The sequence below is a fragment of the Saimiri boliviensis genome, chromosome 14, assembly GCF_048565385.1.
Source record: "Saimiri boliviensis isolate mSaiBol1 chromosome 14, mSaiBol1.pri, whole genome shotgun sequence".
Taxonomy (NCBI): Eukaryota; Metazoa; Chordata; class Mammalia; order Primates; family Cebidae; genus Saimiri; species Saimiri boliviensis.
This window is the reverse complement of record NC_133462.1, coordinates 14533927-14550214: the sequence shown is the minus strand read 5'-3', so window position 1 is coordinate 14550214 and position 16288 is coordinate 14533927. Positions and strand designations below refer to the sequence as shown.

The window sequence follows — 16288 nt, the reverse complement described above, 5'->3', positions numbered from 1 at the left end:
TACAATGAGGGTTTGGCTTAGAAGCAGCATAACTGCCCTTCAAGTGAGATCAAACACTTGTGTTAAATTTCCCAGCACTTTGGGAGGCTGAGGTGGGCAGATCACCTGAGGTCAGGAGTTTGAGACCAGCTTGGCCAATATGGTGAAACTCCATCTCTACTACAAATACAAAAATTATCTGGATGTGGTGGTGTGCACCTGTGGTCCCAGCTACTTGGGAGGCTGAGGCAGGAGAATCTCTTGAACCTGGGTGGTGGAGGTTGCAAAGGGCTGAGTCAATTGTGCAATGCTTGCAAAGGTCTGAGTTGTCTCACAGGGCAAAGAAAGCCTGTACATAGGAGATCTCAGACCATTTGACCTGTCTACAGAAAAGATCTAATTGTTGGATAAGATTAAAGTCAAGGCTTCCTTGAGCTGGGCAGGTCTGTTCATTCTCAATATGATAAGAAGGTTATGCCCTTGTGCAAATGATAATGAGTCACTCATTTTTTAAAATTTGCGCTCAAAGGAGTACAAAATGCAATCCAGAGGGGTACAGACTGAAGATGGCTCGCTACCCATCCTAGAAAAGAGACAAGAGAAGAGGTGTTCCTGTGTCCTTGTTCTTTTCAGTTTGATCAAGGGTGGAGGGGAAAACAGTGGGGGCGTTCCCCCAACTGTTCTCCCTCCTTGTTCCCTGGGTCCCAGCACAGTGTGTGCCACCCCGTGGTTGCAGGCATGACCCTCAAACATGGTACCAAAGGTCCTAATCAGTGGGGATAGTCATGCTTACCTGTGTAACCTTAGTCCTCTGCCTGGTGATTACCCTTTGACCTCTTAGACCTGTGTGACCTGCATGGATCCTTGATGATGTTTCTCAGAAAAGATTATGTAACAGTTGCATTTGAGCAAGGCACCTTAATGGAGGGAGACTACTGGGCTGAGCCGTATACTTTGCTGTTATGGACCACACTAGAGAATTTATTCTTTTTTTTTTTTAATTGCATTTTATGTTTTGTGGTACATGTGAAGAACATGCAAGATTGTTGCATACGTACCTACATGGCAGTGTGATTTGCTGCCTGCCTTCCTGAGAATTTATTCTTAGGTGGTGGTTCTGGTTAACTTCCAAACAAAATCCCCTTTCTATTTAGATGCCATTCTAGTTGTAGGCAGAATAGGTGTCTCAAAAGATGTGTGTTAAATAATGGTTTTCATGTATTGAATTTAAAAATTGGTTTTGGAGTTCATTTTTTTCTTTGCTGTTGAAAGTAGAGTTCTCTCCTTCACAGAGGGGGGCATAAAGTTTCGTCTCTAGTAGAGGGATGTAAAAGGGAGAAGAAGTGGAAGGCTAGAGGTTTTTGGCAAATGACAGACTAGGTTCCCCATTAAGAGGATTACCATTTCACTAGATGGCACTGTAAGCCTTGAAATACCAGGCAGTAACTTTTCCTTCTTATGCTCTTTAAATAAAGGACAGACAGGGAAGTCTGGGAGAAAATTAATTCACCTCATAGAGAGACTATCCTCTTATTGGGTTCTTATTGGAACCCAATAAGAACACAGTTCTCATGGAGGAGAGGGTGGAGCTGTGGCTGCAGACAGTCCTCATGTGACTCTGATCTACCCCTTGTGTTTTTATGACGCTGGTTGGGTGACTGTGTCTTCCCGTGCCTCAGTTCCCTCTCCATAAAATAAGCTAAATGGCAAATGTACTGTGGTTTTTCATTTGTCTCTGAATTGTCACCTGACCTAATGCTTGGCACAGAAAAGGAATTCCCAAAAAGAGCATTATTTATTATTTGCCTCCATGAGAGAGCACCTGTAGGCCTGATCCCTGATGGTCAAGTTGCTGCCAGAAACATCTTATCTCTTTGGTTTTAACTTTTTATGGAGTCTCCTAAACTTCCAAGGGCAGTTCACTGGTGGCCCAGGAAACTTGCCCACCTGTCCTGTTCACTCTGATTCTCAGGTGAAGGACAAGGCTCTGTTGTTGCCTGTAGGAGGCTGTGGTGGCTGAGCCTCAGCTGGTGAGCAGCTCCAGGGGCCACAGCTCTAGGACAGCTGGTAAATACTTGCTCTTAGTCATCCCTGCCTAGGAGGCCCAATCCAGCCCTGACACAGAGTTTCCAGAGTCATTGGAGTCAGGATCCTGGGGACAGGGTTCTGAGGTTGAGGCTTCCAGGAGTGAGCTTCTTTGTGAGGATCCCAGGGAGCCCTCAGGCCAGGCCCTGACTCAGTCCTCCCGGGTCTTTTTCAGAGTCAGGTCCATGGGGAGGGCACCGGATACTTGGCTTACACTGATGTTCTCCTACGGAGACCTCCTCATTAGACTGTCTTTTCTCATGAGTGTCTGCAAGGTCTGGATACAGGAAGGGGCATTCTGATCTTTTGATGTTTGCCTCTCTGTGTGTGTCCTGTACTAAATGCCCATCCCATAATAAGATATAATGTAGAGGGGGACACAGGCACAGTCCAGGCCTAACGATCCTGTGTGTGTGAAGTAGAACTGACCGCCGACACCCAGAGGTTACTCATCGTATACACAAAATTGTCCAATTACTTCTTCACTCGAAAGATATAGCTGGATGACTTGTAGTATGTAGGATCCTGAGTCATTCTAGGTGACATCCCAGATCCCACTTGAGCCCAGGGGTTTGAGCCCAGGCTGGGAAACACAGACCACATTTCTATAAAAAAATTTAAAAAACTAGAAGTGGTGGCACACTTGTAGTCCCAGCTACACAGGAAGCTGAGGGAGGGGGATCACTTGAGCCTGAGTGGTTGAGGCTGCAGTGAGCTGTGATTGTGCCACTGTACTCCATTCTAGGTGTCAGAGTGAGACCCTGTCTTAAAAAGGAAAGTTATTAAAAGAATAATGGCTAAAACGGAATCAATATAGAAAGTTGATGAAAGAGAATGGGAAAAAATTCTTAAAAACTTAAATAAAATCTCATGAAAATTTGACCTCGTGATTAAAACTGATTAAGATTAGATGGATTTGCTTATAAGATGTTGTTAAAATTAGCTTTAGCATTAATAATACACAAAGCAAAGGTAAAATTTTTTGAACAAGATTTGTATGTAGTATTAATATAAAATAGTAAAATATTTTTGTGTATATTTTGAGAAAAAAAGGAAAGAGAAAAACAGGTTCAGTACCTCTCATGTTTTTTTTTTTTTTATTATTAGGTGTTATCAGAAAACTGAGTCTCTTCCTAAGAAAAACATTTTTCAAAGAATAAAGGTTTTTTTTTTTTTTCTTAAAATTTTGAAATGATTATTTTGGCTAAGTGAATAACTATTATTTTGCAGTGATCTGGGACCCTATTTTGAACAAGTGTCTTAAACTTTTGATATTTGACAAAATTTCTAATGTCAAGATTTCAAATTTGGAAATCAGTCTTTCTGATCTCACACTGACTTTTTGAATATTAGGGCCCCTGAAAGTTCAAGAAAGATACCTTATACCCATTTGGTATGTTAAGCATAGTCAAATAAAAAATAGTGTTTACCTCTCTTTGGTTTATATTTGTATAAATATGTTATTAGCATGTGTTTAAAATTTTACAAAATTTCTAAAGTTCTGACGTGTCTTAGTATATGTTATTAATAATAATGGATTGCGTTGTCAAATTTTTGTGTGCCAGAGAAATAATCTAATTTCCTTTGCAATTGAATCTTTAAGCATGGGTATTCTTAGACTTTTTGTTTTTTGTCTACTGACAGTTATTGTTTCATTTTGATTCTTCTCATGAAACTGTTTAAGTACAGTGTAAAATTGGTGTTGGCTTTAAAGAAATTTGTTAGAATGGACTCTTAAAAGTACTCTTAGATTTTTTTTTTTTTTTTTTTTTTGCCAAGGAAATGTGTACTTTAGTGAGTCACTCACTTCATGATTCAACAGATGTTTTCCTTTTTTTTTCTTTTGAGATGGAGTTTCACTCTTGTTACCTAGGCTGGAGTGCAATGGCGCGATCTCGGCTCACCGCAACCTCCGCCTCCTAGGTTCAGGCAATTCTTCTGCCTCAGCCTCCCGAGTAGCTGGGATTACAGGCACGTGCCGCCATGCCCAGCTAATTTTTTGTATTTTTAGTAGAGACGGGGTTTCACCATGTTGACCAGGATGGTCTCGATCTCTTGACCTCGTGATCCACCCACCTCGGCCTCCCAAAGTGCTGGGATTACAGGCTTGAGCCACCGCGTCTGGCCGATGTTTTCCTTTTTTCCCCCCTTTTCACCCCCTCCACTCAGTGCTGTGTGCTCAGGTCTGACCAAGTTGTTAGTTTTGGTATAAGAAAGAGGGCAGGCTGAGAAAGTCAGAGACAGTCATGGATAGAGGCAGATGGGGCTGTCATTGCCCAAAGCCATCTACTCTGAGTGCATTTTATGACTTTTTCTGGATTTCAAATCTCCTCCTCTGTGTGACCATCTAGAAACTCACCCTCCTGTGTTGAACAATGAGAACACATGGACACGGAGAGGGGAGCATCACACACTGGGGTCTGTTGTAGGGGAGAGCTAGGGGAGGGACAGTGGGGAGTGGGGAGGTGGAGGAGGGATAACACAGGGAGAAATGCCAGATCTAGGTAACGGGGGGATGGAGGCAGCAAACCACTTTGCCATGTATGTACCTATGCAACAATCCTGCATGATCTACAGTTGTACCCCAGAACCTAAAATACAATAATTTTAAAAAGACTCACCCTCCTCCTTTCTGCTCATGACAACTTCTGTTTCTAGTGCACCCCTTTATGACCAAAGAATGGCCATCCAAATAGTTGATGGTTAAGTGAAAATGAATTTTTCTGAGACTCTTAACCCTGCCCTGCTTTATCCCAAAAGAGACAGGTTTACAAAAGCCCGCTTTTATGCCAACCCATGCAGTTGTGAGTGTAGTGGTAAGGAGCAGGGACATAAGTGAAGGGTGAGACAGAAGACAAAATGCTGGCTGTTTGCCAAATTGTGAAAGTAGAGGAGGCAAAAATCATCTGGCAGCTGGATGTCATTCAGGGGACCTTAAATTTTGGGTGTCCTTTTTTCTCAGATGAAGTGTTGGATGAGGCGAAATTATAGAGTTGAGTTACACTGGGTACACCACCTGTCTGCCTCCATTTTTTTTTAATCTGTAAAAATGGTGATGGTGACAGTCAAATGATTTGTGAGGACTGTAGCTAGCTGGGAAGGTCTTAGGGGCAGTGCATGGTGCAAAGTGAGTGCTGCATCTGTGTGAGATATTATAATTATGGGAATAGACAAAGGTGTCACCCTGAGAATCCTGTGTGGGGAGATATTTTTTTCAGCTAGAGTCCTGGCAGGCCTGCTGGAGAGAAACATGGTGAAAGGGGAAGGTTAATTTCCAGGAGTGAAATGATTGTGGAGGAGTAATCAGGAACAAGATTCTGTGAAAATATCTTCACTTAACAGCTGGAATACACAGAATCAGTGTGGCTTCTGTAACAAATATCACCTGGATGTCTAAGAATGTATCCTAGAGTCAGCTAGCTTGGATGTAAGCTAAGCCTAGAAATGGGCTTCAGAGCTGCCTTGCACATAGTAATCTAGGACACAGGTTGGCATATGTAACATTTAATATGAATGGCACTATTTTGTAGTCTCTATGCTCTCAGGTGAGAGTGTGAGAGAAAATTAAAGCGTTAGCATTAGTCTCAGTAGCCACTATTTGGGCTTCCATTATTCATAGGTTATAACGTCTTCCTGATCACAGTTGTTTTGTTTTTTTTTTTTTTTTTTTTTTTTTTGTTTTTTTTTTTTTTTTTGCGATGGAGGGTGGGAAGATGAGTGTCAGAGGATGACAGGGGGAGCAGGGACAAGTCATCTTCATTTCTCTCTCCCAGGAGACCAGAACCAGAATCCTGAGTTTAGGGCGGAGAACCACATCCTTCTGATGGCCCTGAGTATCATGAGTGCTCATCATTTCATGTTGCCTCAGCCTCCACTTATTAAAGTTTAAGTTTAGCTGCCTCATAGCAGAGGCAGGGCTGAGTCACAATAACATTAACCAAATGGCTGCAGATGGTGGCCAGAGATAAAATCTTAGCGGTATCTCTCCTGTTTGGTGTGCTCAGGTCCCCTCACTCCGGCTGTTTGCTTTAAACTGACAGTTCTGACATTTGCCCTCAAATTTAAAGTGACCACCTCTCAGTCACAGCATGATCTCCTGGCCTCAGTGTTTAATGCTTTAATCCCACCCATCAAAGCCCCCTGCTGGAAACCTGTCAGATTACACCCTGGACCCACTAAAGCCATAGGTCTACAGGTCTCTTCTCTCTTCCCTGCCTCGGCTTTCTGACCTCTGTGTCTGTCGTGTCCAGAGGTACTGTGTGCTCTTCAGTGTCTGCTAGGTCAGTAGTGATAACTTTCCCCTTCACCTTGTGTTTGTATCAGTCACCCTTTGCCTGCCCTCGGGAACCTAACATTGAGGCGGCCCCATGGGAACTCTGCAGGTTCACCCCGATAGAGCTCTGCTGTAGTTACCTCATGGACAAAGGAGGACAAACGTGGAATTGAAGACAAAGACTAAGGTTCTGTTTGAAAGAAGAGGTCAGGGGGCTCTTTGCTTCGATTCAACAAAGGCTCTGAGCTTTTACAGCCCTTCATATTTATTTTATATTTTATTTATTTTGAGACAGAGTCCTGCACTGTTGCCCAGGCTGGAGTGTAGTGGCAGGATCTCAGCTCACTGCCACCTCCGCCTCCCAGATTCAAGCAATTCTCCTGTCACAGACTCCAAAGCAGCTGGGATTACAGGCACCTGCCACCATGCTCAGCTAATTTTTTTTTTTGTATTTTTTTTATAGAGATGGGTTTTTTTTTATGTTGGCCAGGCTTATTTCAAACTCTTGATCTCATGATCTACTCGCCTCTGCCTCCCAAAGTGCTGGCATTACAGGCATCAGCCTTCATATTTATTATGTAAAGTGAATAGGGAGGAGGGGGTGACTGTCACTCAGCTACTTGATTTATCACAGGGACTGCTTTGCTTGTTCAACAGGTCCCAGGTGTTCAGGTAGATGTCCTCCAGGAGCACAGATGACCTCAAGGAGCACGGGACCTGGGACGTGACTGCCCTCGACATTCCTTCTGGTGGCAGACGCAGTTGGTAAGTTTCCTGACATCCTGCTTTCGTCAGGACAGTTTGCTCTTTACTCACGTAGCCTCCAGAGGTATACTGAGTTGGTCACGTCCCACATTCTTGGGGTCTTCAGCATGTCCCCCTTTCATTCTTTGTATTAATTGAATGAAGCTAATTCTCGGCTGGGCAGCTTTCAATTACTGGTTGGTGTCCACCTGATTTTGCAGAACAGAAAACAGAGACGTAATAGCATTATTCCTATAATGATAAAAGAAACATTGAGATTATGTTTGAGATAAGTCCCAGGGTTAAGGCTCTCCAAGCCCTGCTGGAATTCTGTCCAGGATTCTAAAGAAGGCGTTTGCTTATTCAAGTCAAGAATTTTGTTTTGTAAATCACTGAAATCGAAAGCAACATTGGCGTAAGAGCTCCTTGTTATGAGCCTTTGCAAGTTTCCGCGGATATTCACTGTGGTAGTATTCCAGATTGGTTACAGAAATGCAAGTGTGGTTAAAATGGCAGCACAATTGCGGCTGCGACTGCGAACTTCATACTTGTTCTCCTTTCCACGAAACAGTCGTCTTCAGCGTTGCTGCTTCTGTTTGTAATGTAGAGCATCCATGAGGGGTCGGCTGTACGTGTCCAATTTTCTGCATGTCGGACTCTTTGAATTGAACTTGGTAGTGCTACTGAGGACACTATGACAGCAGTTATTACTGTGGCCAGGGAGATGATAGCAAAAATTATCACGTCTAAGGCTCTATGAGCACGCTGAGTGAGCTGGGTAAGAAGTTTCACAAAAGGTAAAGCAGGGGTAGCAGCCCATGGTTCAGACAAATTGACAGGAATCCATAATCCAGGAATACGACTTAGAATTAATAGGGTGGATATGTTGTGTTTTTGACTAGTACTATGATTAAGGCAATGATACAGCTGACAAGAGACACAAGTCAGTTGGGTGATGATTACCTGGAGCTGACCATTCTTAGCTGCTAGAAAAACTTAAGGAATGGAAACACTGTAAATTGAGTGGTAATGTTTCTAACAAAAGGTGATACTGAAACTGTGTTGAACAGAATTACTATTATTGGATAGTGTTCCGACCCAAATGCTACCATTCATAAATGGGAGTGCTGCTTTCCAAATCAACTCCTGAATTGGGGCTCTTCCCTAGATAATGCCACTGAGGTAAGACTGGGCTAAAGCCGGTGCCATGTGAAGCAAGTTGTGTGGGAGATTGGGATGAACCCCAGTTTGATGTGAAGAAGAGGTGCTGAAGGTCCAGTGCCAACAACGTTGATGCCAAGAGGTTTGGTTTCCATCTTTCCCATCTAAATGGCCACAAGGACCCCAGTCAGCAATGTCTCCTATTAACGTGGATTGTCTGGCCAGCGGGCCAAGACACTGGGTCCGAGGAGGAGGGTGAGAATTTTCAAAGGGAGTCCATGTCACATAATCAATACAATTTGGGCGATGGGACCAGGAGCAATTAGTAAACACACCAGTAATATTAATAGAGCTGAGGCCTAATAGATAGAAAGTTTTCCCCTGGTGACTTAACCATGCCTGAGATTGGACTGCAGGACAGCTGTGGTTGAGCAATGTATCCATGGTGATATACAAAGAGAATCCTTCTCAAGGGGCTGTGTAGTCGATGCTATTGTTCTGGGAGTTTAATTGTTCTGTGTCTCGGGGAGTCAGCAGTCCTGGAGCCCACGCTCCCTGAGTGTGAGATATTTCAGGAGACATGTCACTCCAGAGTACCAGTCCCCCTCCTGGGGGGTTGGGAACATATGCCCAGTATGCTTTTGCCTCCACACATGGAAAACATATAGCACAGAACACTACAGCCAGCACTGCCAGGAACATGGAGTCAGAGGTTTTTGTTCCAGCAATTTCTCAGCTTCCCGCATGGTTTTCTTGATCTGTCCCTGTTAAGGGTTTGGTTATCATTGTGACTCTGGTTGGCCCTCGTTCTGTTTTTGCATTCAGATCCGTTTGCTCATGGCTCGTGCTGGAGGGACTGCCCCTGTGGTTGGCCACCATGATCCCTCCAGTCTCCTGTTCCATGGTCGCACACACACCGTTTTCCCATCTCCTGTAAAAACAAGCACACCCTCGTCCCCATGTCAGCAAATCCACCGGGGCTTTCCATCTTCCTTTTTGCGGGAATTTCCATAACACTTCTGGGTAAACTTGCCTCTTTTTCTGTAATACTTGCCAATGTCTCTCTGCCGGAATCTTACCATCCATACCAGAAGTCAAAAAAATTTAAAGCAAACAAAGCTATGTATAATTTTGTTTAAGGTGGTAACTGATCTCCTATTCCCCCTTTTTTGTTTTTTCAACATTCATTGTAGTGTTTGATGTGCCTGCTCAATAATCCCTTGTTGTTGGGGAATGTATGGAATTCCTGTTTGGTGTTTGATTGCCCACAATTGTAAAAAGGTTTGAAAAGTATGACGGACATAAGCAGGTTCATTGTCAGTTTTGAATTGTTTAGGGGGCCCCATGTGGGCAAGTGATGACAGGCAGTGTTGTCGGACATGACCAGCTGTTTCTCCTGTTTGACATGTGGCATGTAACATACGAGAGTAGGTATCTGCAGTTTACAGGAACATAGCTGAGCTTGCCGAAGGCTGCTACATGTGCAACATCTGTCTGCCACATTTCAACTGGAGCTCAGCCTCATGGGTTACATCCTTCCTTGGGTGTAACAACATAGATATGTTGGCAGGTGAGACAGACTTGCACAATTCCTCGAGTCTGGTTGCGAGATAGAGGAAACATGCGGGTGAGGTCAGAGGTATTTTGGTGCAGTCATTCATGGGAAGCTTGGGCCTGCTGAAATACACAACCAATTCGCTTATCTGCTTTCTCCTCACCTAGAGATAGTGGCCCAGGAAGTTGTGTGTGTGATCAGATATGAGACATATGAAAAGGAGCTGCACGGGAGTGAATAACTTGTTGAAGTCTTAGGAATAAGTGAAGCAGTTCTGGCTCTAGGGTGCTTTTAATAGTGGCAGTCTCAGTATGACCGGCTACAGTTACAACATAGGCCAAATCACAGAAAATGTTGATAGGGGATAAAGCTGTAAGCTGCAGAACCTGAATAACTGCCAATGATTCTGAATGTTGGGCTGAAACTCCAGGGGTCTTGATTGAGTATGTTTAGGTCCATAAATACCTGCACAGCCTTTAGAAGAGCTGCCAGTAAAATAAGTCTGTCTACTTGGAATAGGCTTGTGATGAGGAGTGACAGGGAGGATGAAAGGGTGGACTTTGTAAAATTGCAAAATCTTATCTGTAGGATGATGGTTACCTCTAACTCCTACAAAATCCGCAAGGGTGATTTGTGATGTAGTCGATATTTGCCAGGCTACCCTGCAGTTGGGAATCCAAGGGAACAGTAACTGTATCAGGGTCATATCCTGTATGCATTTTTGATGTATGTCTGCCCATTGTTTTAAGTTATGTGATTAAAGAAAGGTAGGCCAGGCACAGTGGCTCATGCTTATAATCCCAGCACTTTGGGAGGCTGAGGCGGGTAGATCACCTGAGGTCAGAAGTTCATAGCCCAGCCTGTCTAATAGGGTGAAACCCTGTTTCTACTTAAAAAAAGATACAAAAATTAGCTGGGTGTGGTGGCACACACCTGTGGTCCCATGTACTCAGCGACTGAGGCAGGAGAATCCCTTGAACCTGGAGGCAGCGGTTGCAGTGAGCCAAGATTGTGCCACTGCACTCCAGCCTGGGCAACAAAGTGAGACTCCGTCTCAAAAAAAAAAAAAAAAGAGAGAGAGAGAGAAACTTGCAAAGACTTTACTGTCTGATTGGATAGACAAAGCCATTCTATTACCATTATGGTTTTGTCTATGAACAGTCCTAAAAGTCCTGTTGGAGAATGGGGAGTGGGAAGAATACACCAAAGCAGAGGCTTTTGTGTGTGGAGTCGGGAGACATGTCGTTCCTGAAGCAATTGTTTTAGAAGCTGCATGTCAGCTTCTGCCTCCTCAGTAAGTTCTTGGGCAGAATCTAGAAGAATCTCCTTGGAGTGTTTGATAGAAGTGTTTGAGTTGATAAGTAGCAATACCTAGTATCAGTTGCAGCGAATTAATATCCCCAGTAATTGCTGGATATCATTGAGAGTTTGTAATCTGTCTCTGTGAAGACCTACCTTTTGAGGCCAGACATTTCTTTCAATAACAGTAGTTCCTAAGTACTGATATGGGGAGGTTGTTGGCACCCTTTCAGGAGCGATTTTGAGGTTCCATTTAGCCAAGCCTTGTTTTATTCCTCGAAATAGCTGTGTAGTACTTGATTTGTAGGAGCGGCCAAAAGAGTATCATCCATGTAATGAATGATGTAGCCGGTGGGAAACATGCTCCGAGGCTCCTTCAATGCTTTTCTTACCAAATGCTGGCATAAGGTAGGACTGTTGAGCATGCCCTGGATAAAGCTTTCCACTGATAGTGAGAGACAGGCTCTCTTTGATTAATAGGAGACACAGAGGATGAAAATCGAGGCTTGTCCCTCTCATGTGATGGTATATCAAAACGACAACCTTTGAGATGTATAAGCACGGGAGGCCAATCTCTTGGAATGGCTGTTGGGATGATAAACCTTGCTGCAATGCACCCATTGGTTGCTTCTGTGCATTAAGAGGTCTTAAGTCATGTAGCTGTCACCATTTTCCTTGATTTTCTTCAGAATCACAAATACTGGTGAATTCCAAGGGCTGACCCTTCTAGATATCCTGCATTAAATTATTCTTTTACCAGCTGATGAAGCTGAGTTAGTTTTTCCTGTGATAGGGGCCATTGATCCACCCATACAGGTTTATCAGTCAGCCACTCTAACGGCAAAGCGGTGGGTGGAGGAGAAGAATCAATGGCCCCCATTAGAAATCCTGAAAGCCCAGCCCTGTTCTATTTGTTTGGCCAGTTATAGATACTGGATCAGGGCTTCCCTGCAGGGACTTTGCTACGCCTTTTCTACTCTGATAACTCTTTTTCAACATTTTAAATCCTGGGTTATCAATTTTCTCATTTGTAAGCCTCATGTCCCATGCTGTAAGTAAGTCTCAGCCCCATAAATTAACAGCTATATTTGCAAAGTTTAAAAAGCTCATGATTGCCCATCTGGACCGAGGCAAGGTAAAATTTCAGTACTCTGCTGAACACGTTGAACCATTCCTATTCCCACTAAGGATGTGGAGGTTAATTTCAAGGTCCAAGGTGGGGGCCGATCGTTTTTAGATACTGCTGATAGATCCGCCCCTGTGTCCATAAGCCCATAGAACTTGTTTGCTTTAATTTGCACTACACAGGTGGACTGATTAGAAGCTATGGGTTGGGATAGGTAAACGTCCCATGTAATTCTACTCCCAAATCTTTGATTTTCTTGTATCTCCTTTTGTGGAGAAGGGTGTGACTTGCAGGGAATAAGCAATAGCTGAGCAATATATTCCCCCAGTTCAGAAACCCAGAGATCCTGTGACATTACAATTACGTGAATTTCTCCTTCATAGTCAGAGTCAACAGCTTGGGGACAAGAGTAATGCCTTCCTTGTAAGTTAAGATGGCTTTTACCCAAGATTAATCCCATATATCCTGTTGGCAAAAGTCCCCACATAATAGTGGGAATTTTGGTGAGTTTGTCTTCTCCAACTAACGTGACTCGTTCTCTAACTCGGAGATGTCATCCTGCATTTCTGGGTGTTCCTGGGGAGAGGGAATGAACGTTCCTGTAGGGACCCACCCCTGAAGTGGCGTTTCGTTCTGGATGGGGAATGCCCTCATTGTTGGAGGGGACCCGGGTCCAGGTACCCCTCTCATTTCCCAACAGGATAGTGCCATTCTGATGAAAATTTGAGTGACATTGATTAGCCCAGTAATTTCCTTTATTACAGCAAGGGCAAATTCCTGGCATTTTTTTCAGTTGTGGGATGGGAGTATCGAGTTACAAGATTCCTTTTGCCCATTAGTCTGATGACATTCTTTTTTTTTAATTAAAAAAATTTTTTTATATACTTTAAGTTCTGTGGTACATGTGCAGAATGTGCAGGTTTGTTACACAGGTATACACGTGCCTTGGTGGTTTGCAGGGGGGTGGGGAGGAATACCATCAGGAGAAATACCTAATTATATGACATTCCTTTTTAAAAGCCTGAATTTTTCCACAGTTGTAACATTTGCCCACATTAGGGCTTGATTCTTGGCCTTTTTTTAGATTTGTTTACTGCTACACTAGCCATGAATTGAGCCAAAACCATAGAACCATGGGACTCCGTTCCTACGTCCTGGCAGGCTTTGAGAAACTTTGCCAAGTTTTGTGTGCACTTTACCCGTGCCAGTGCACGTTTACAATCTGCATTTGCATTTTCAAAGGCTAAAGACAGAGTAAGCATTTCTGCGGCAGTGGTCTGAGGAATCGGGAGCCCCACTGCTTCCTGCAGTCGTGTGACAACATTCATAGGTTCCTGCCATCCTTGCACAACATGTAGGAAAGATTGCACTGAGACCCATTCCTCTGGGACGGTGGCCCAGGCACGTTTGGTAGCTAAGGCACACTGATGGTAAGCAGCGTCTGGGAGTGCCAATTGCTGCACCAAATCTGAATGAGGACCACTGCCCAATAGCATATCCTCTGTAATGTGTCCGTGTGACTGGCAGCACGATTCTGTCTAGCCTGGTCTGCACACATTTCTTGTCAATTTAGATTCCATGTCAAATACGCACTAGCAGACAAGCACGTATGAGATAAATGCTTTATATCAAAGGGTAGGAGGCACACAGCTCCAGATACAGAGTCTAGCAATCCTAAAATAAATGGGCTCCGTACTCCATTATAAACCACGCGAGCTTTTAATTCTTTTAATCGCTGAAATTCTACTGGAGTGTGTTCATGAGCTAGTTGTTGTGGATTGTTTGGATCGGGCCTCAGGTGGTAGGAAATGCACAAGGTCCTGAGGGCTCCCCGGCTATAGCTGCAGCGCCCAGAACTTTTTGTATTGGAGCTTCTGTTCCTGCTACTAAAGGAAGTGGCACAGACCCGCTCTCCCTCTCTCTCCTGTTTGTGACTTTCAGTGGGCGCTGTTGGTGAGACAGAGGCTCTTTCAGTTTTTGAGAGTCAGAGCCTGACTCCTGCTGTCCAATCGCAGAAGAAGGAGATAACGGCAGAAGGACAGTGAGGACCAAACTCCACGCAGAGAAAACAGAGGGATCTACTTTAAGACCTTTTTGATGAGCCCGTTTCAACTCTTCTCCTACCCGGTCCCAATTTTCCACACCAAGGGTGCCTGTCTGCGGAAACCATGGGTTATGTGTAGTGTGTAATGACTTCCTGTAGAAGCTTAGTTAGGGTGTGAAAACTGACCTGAGCACCAGATTTTTTAAGTAAAACTTTAAGCAACTGCATATAATGTTGCTCCTTAATAGACAAATTCTGCCCCTTGTTACCCTGATTCAGAAACTTTTATATCCGCTGAAGTAATATAAAATTCCCAGGGTTCCTTTTCCATCGGGTGAGTTTCACTACCCTCACTACCTCTGCTCCAGCAGACCTTCTTCATGCAGGTCCCTGTTCAGGCACCTTGCTGGAGTCATCTCATGAATGAAGGGGGACAAATTCGGAATTGAAGACAAAGACGAAAGGTTCTGTTTGAAAGAAGGGTCAGGGTGCTCTTCACTTCTAGTGAACAAAGGCCCTGAGCTTTTACGGCCCTTCATATTTATTAAGTAAAGTGAAGAAGGAGGAGGGGGTGATTGTTGCTCAGCTGTTTGATTTATCACAGGGACTGCTTTGCTTGTTCAACAGGTCCCAGATGTTCAGGTAGATAATAACCTCCAGGAGCACAGATGACCTCAAGGAGCACGGGACCTGGGAGGTGACTGCCCTTGACATTCCTTCTGGTGGCAGACGCAGTTGGTTAGTGTCCTGACATCCTTCTTTCATCAGGACAGTTTTCTGTTTGCTCATATAGCCTCCAGAGGTATACTGAGTTGGTCACGTCCCACAGTCTTGAAGTCTCCAGCAGAGCTTTTATCTTGGGACCCCTGTTGTTGCTGGGGACAGGAGCTACCAGCTAATTTGATGGAGAAACTGAAGAGTTTCATTTAAAACAGTGGGTCAGATGATGTAATCCTGGGCTTGAGCTGCTGTAGCAAACACTGTAGCCTGGGTGATTTAATAATAGAATTAAAGACCTAGTCTTACTATACTTACCTCCCACAGGCTTCCCCTTGGAATTTCATCACATGAAGGATGAGAGTTCCACCAATTCTGGGGAGACACATTCAGTCTTGAGCAGGGGAGGTGGGAATTGCTTTCCTTCCTGATCGTGGGGCCTGGTCTTTTCTGGTGAGATGGCTTCACACTCATGGTTTTACCTTAGGCTGCAGCCCCACAGAGCCTGTGTCCTTCTCTCCTCTCCTGCCCATTCCTGGGTTTTCCTTAATGTGTCACTTTCTTCCTGTGGCCCCACCTCCTCCCATTCTAGGCAGCTGCCCCTAGGTCACTGTCCCATTCACCTTGTCTCTCCTCTCTGGCATCTGCCATTTCTTCTGAGCCCTGAGCCCTGAGCCCTGGGAGGGAGGAAGAGTGGAGCTGGGATGAGTGCTGTCCGAGGTGCTACTCTGTCTGTACAGCTTGACAGTGAGAAACGTTGATGTGTGACCAAGGAGGCCACTGTTGGAAAAAGCTGTTTCTCGGGGTTTCCTAAATCACAGTGGGGGTGGGTGGGGCTGGACCCACTCTGGAACCCTGCTGTGTGTTAGGAACCAACTCATTCAACTCTGTTTCTGTCTGTAGCTGCTTCTCTGGTGTGATCCCCGAGCTGCTACTAGAGTCCTCTTCCCAACGCCTTATGGTCAGAGCTGTGTGTGGATACCTAATGGGGGTTATTCATGTGCTCACACAGAGTATCCAGAGGACAGGCTTCCTGACCTCTCCTTCCTCAACCCCACAACAAGATCTGGATCGTTGCCTGGGACAGATAAAGTTAGAATCTTTGGGGATAGTGTGTATCCTCAAGACTCTTGCCTCAGTGCTGAGGTCTGTGCCCCCAACTTAACTCTCAGTCCCGTGGCGAATACATTTATATTGTGCATCTGCAGTTGGCTGTGCCGTCTTGTGTTCCTAAATCCTTGAATCTCTGTGGATAAGGCCCTGAAGAAAGTGCATGTAAGTATAGGAGGGCTATCTCATCACGGC

At 44.5% G+C, this 16288-nt stretch overlaps 1 long non-coding RNA gene across 11 annotated transcripts in view; it reads left to right on the top strand.

The window, feature by feature from the left end:
- LOC120362736 (uncharacterized) overlaps window positions 1-16288 on the top strand; it is a 403841-nt gene that overhangs the window by 293941 nt on the left and 93612 nt on the right. For 10 of the 11 annotated variants that reach the window (XR_012513671.1, XR_012513666.1, XR_012513670.1 and 7 more), the window contains one exon: window positions 6995-15004. This is a non-coding gene — a long non-coding RNA (uncharacterized LOC120362736). The remainder of the gene's footprint in view (window positions 1-6994; window positions 15005-16288) is intronic. The other variant, XR_012513669.1, reaches the window with a different exon arrangement.